This window comes from Fukomys damarensis, unplaced genomic scaffold, assembly GCF_012274545.1.
Source record: "Fukomys damarensis isolate Sample0158 unplaced genomic scaffold, DMR_v1.0_HiC HiC_scaffold_29447, whole genome shotgun sequence".
NCBI classification, from domain to species: Eukaryota; Metazoa; Chordata; class Mammalia; order Rodentia; family Bathyergidae; genus Fukomys; species Fukomys damarensis.
Window position 1 is genome coordinate 465 of NW_022930359.1, and position 2,370 is coordinate 2,834.

At 52.4% G+C, this 2,370-nt stretch overlaps 1 long non-coding RNA gene across 1 annotated transcript in view; it reads right to left on the reverse strand.

Annotated features, from left to right (window-relative positions):
• Nucleotides 1-534: 534 nt before the first annotated feature.
• Nucleotides 535-2,370, reverse strand: part of LOC117284955 — a 2,929-nt gene continuing 1,093 nt past the window's right edge. The window contains exons 2-3 of the long non-coding RNA XR_004515985.1: nt 1,377-1,675; nt 535-1,081 (exon numbers count right to left, since the gene is read on the reverse strand). This is a non-coding gene — a long non-coding RNA (uncharacterized LOC117284955). The remainder of the gene's footprint in view (nt 1,082-1,376; nt 1,676-2,370) is intronic.

Genomic DNA, 2,370 nt, shown 5'->3' on the forward strand with positions numbered 1-2,370 from the left:
GGCCCTCACACCTATCATTGTGTATGAAGCACATCTGGCACCATCCAACCAGCCAAATGATGAGCACAAGATCATCCAGGCCTGCCTCCAGCAGGCCCTTTAGGTTCCCTGGGGGCCGCAGTGTCCTCACACTAACCCCAGCCTGATGCCAACCATCTGACAAGGAATGCTTCATGAGTCAGTCAGCCTGACCATCACTTCCCTGCAACCTGTGGAGAAAGGAGTGCGGCCTAGCCATGCAGTCAGCCTGACCTGCCAAAGATATCAGATAGCACACCCCAATACAGTGGACAGCCATACAGTGAGCCTGCATTCCCACTGTTTTGACTCAGACAGAGCACTGAGGCCCTTTCAATAGACCACAGAGAGCCCTCACTCCTACCGTGCAGCATTCGCCTGACGTTCAGCACATCTTTAGGCCCATGTGGTGTCTGTCCTGCCTAGCTTGACTCCAGCAGACTGCCTATGGACTGTTTAGCAATACAGCACAACTGTCCACACACTACCAGCTAAGCAGCAGTCCTCAGAGGGCTGGCCACAACAAAGTGAAATGGCCCTGTTCCTCGGCTCCACCTGGTGGACTCATTCAGGATAGGTAGTCACGGAAATGTGCTTTCCTCCTGGAAGAGTCAGACATAGGGAGGGCTGGTGAGTAGCGCTAAGCATGCAGCAAATCTGCCCTCGGTGCATCTTCTAGGCATGGCTCCCATGAGGACTACTTGGTCAGAGTGAGCACACCATTATCCCTGCTGGACCCTCTTGAACAAAGGCACGGAGCCTAGTACCTGAATAAGAATGCCCTTCCCCTGGACATCCAATGGCAGAAGGTTCAAACAGCCAATCAATGCGCAGTGAGCAGGCATTCAATCTTCGCTGCCTCCCAAAGAATGACTAGAACCCCTTCACAGCTGGGAGAGCCATCACTCATACCTTTCTGCATGGCCCAAGTTTTGGGGACTAGTCAGCTTCACAGGGATCCAGGCCTCACTTGCTGTCTCCTCCAGGGATATGCTTATGGAAGATTTTGCCATGCAGTGAGACTGTCATCAAGCCGGCAGGAAAGCAGGAGGCTTGAGAAGGCCTGTCATAGACACCACGAGCTCATACAGAAATGACTTTCGTACAGTGGATCATTTTGGACTGTTTAGGCATTTGGAGAACACGCCCAGCAACAAACAATCATACAGAGGTAGGAGAGTCATTGTACAACATGCAATGAGCCTGAGGCTGCCCACAGCCATGAACCAGGGCCACGCTGTGAATGGGTCAGCCATGCCTTTGGCATGCCCTCCTCCCAGAATCAAGGAGGTAAAGCCTTGGGTTCGACCTCGCATTGCAGACACGTTAAAGTTGTCACACATGGAAGGTGGGATTACCTTGAGGAGCTCCTACACAGTGTGAGCCGGCCAGGCCCCTGGACTTCAATCACTCCACAGGTGAGGTACTGTTTGCAACTAAGAGTCCTGCTCTCATACGGCAGTCATGCTGTGAAACATTTTGTACTTGTTCGATGCATGGTGAGAACCCCCTGGCATCATCCTCCTTGCAGTGCAACTTGGAGGTGCATACTGGAGCGAAGTGAGTTCACTCTCATCCCAGGCTCCGTCCAGGAATCTGTACAGGAACCGTTACTCATTCGGAGTGCTCCTGCTTTCCACAGCATGCATACAGCCACCTGAAAAGGAAAGGTCATGGAGTCAGTGAGAAAATGTCCCATGGGAGAAATTCCCATTGAAAAATGAACAGGGCATGGTCACGCATTGATACCACCAGCTACGCAGCATGCTCAAGGCCCCCAGTGGAACAATTCAATGGCCAAGCACTCAGCCTCCATTCCCACTAGCTGCCTCCCTCAAAAGCCTACCATTCATTGGCCACCCAGAGGGCCCTCACTCCTATCATTGTGCATGAAGCACAACCGGCTCCGTCCATACAGTGGAATGATGAGCACAAGATCATCCAGGCTTTCCTTTGGCAGCCCCTCTAGGTTCCCTGTGGCCTGCAGTGTGCTCACACTAACCCCAGCCTGATGCCAACCATCTGACAAGGAATGCTTCATGAGTCAGTCAGGCTTCTGTCTCTTCAGGCTGCAACCTGTGGAGAAAGGAACAGGGCCTAGCCATGCAGTCAGCCCAATTTGCCAAAGATAGCAGATAGCACACCCCAATACAGTGGAGAGCCATAGAGTGTGCCTGCCTTCCCACTGTTTTGACTCAGGCAGACCACTGAGTCTCGTTCAATATCTCACAGAGAGCCCTCACTCCTACTGTGCACCATTCCCCTAATCTTCAACACATCTTTAGGCCCATGCTGAAACTGCCCTGTCTAGCTTGACCCCACTGGACTGCTTATGGACTGCTTAGCAATGTA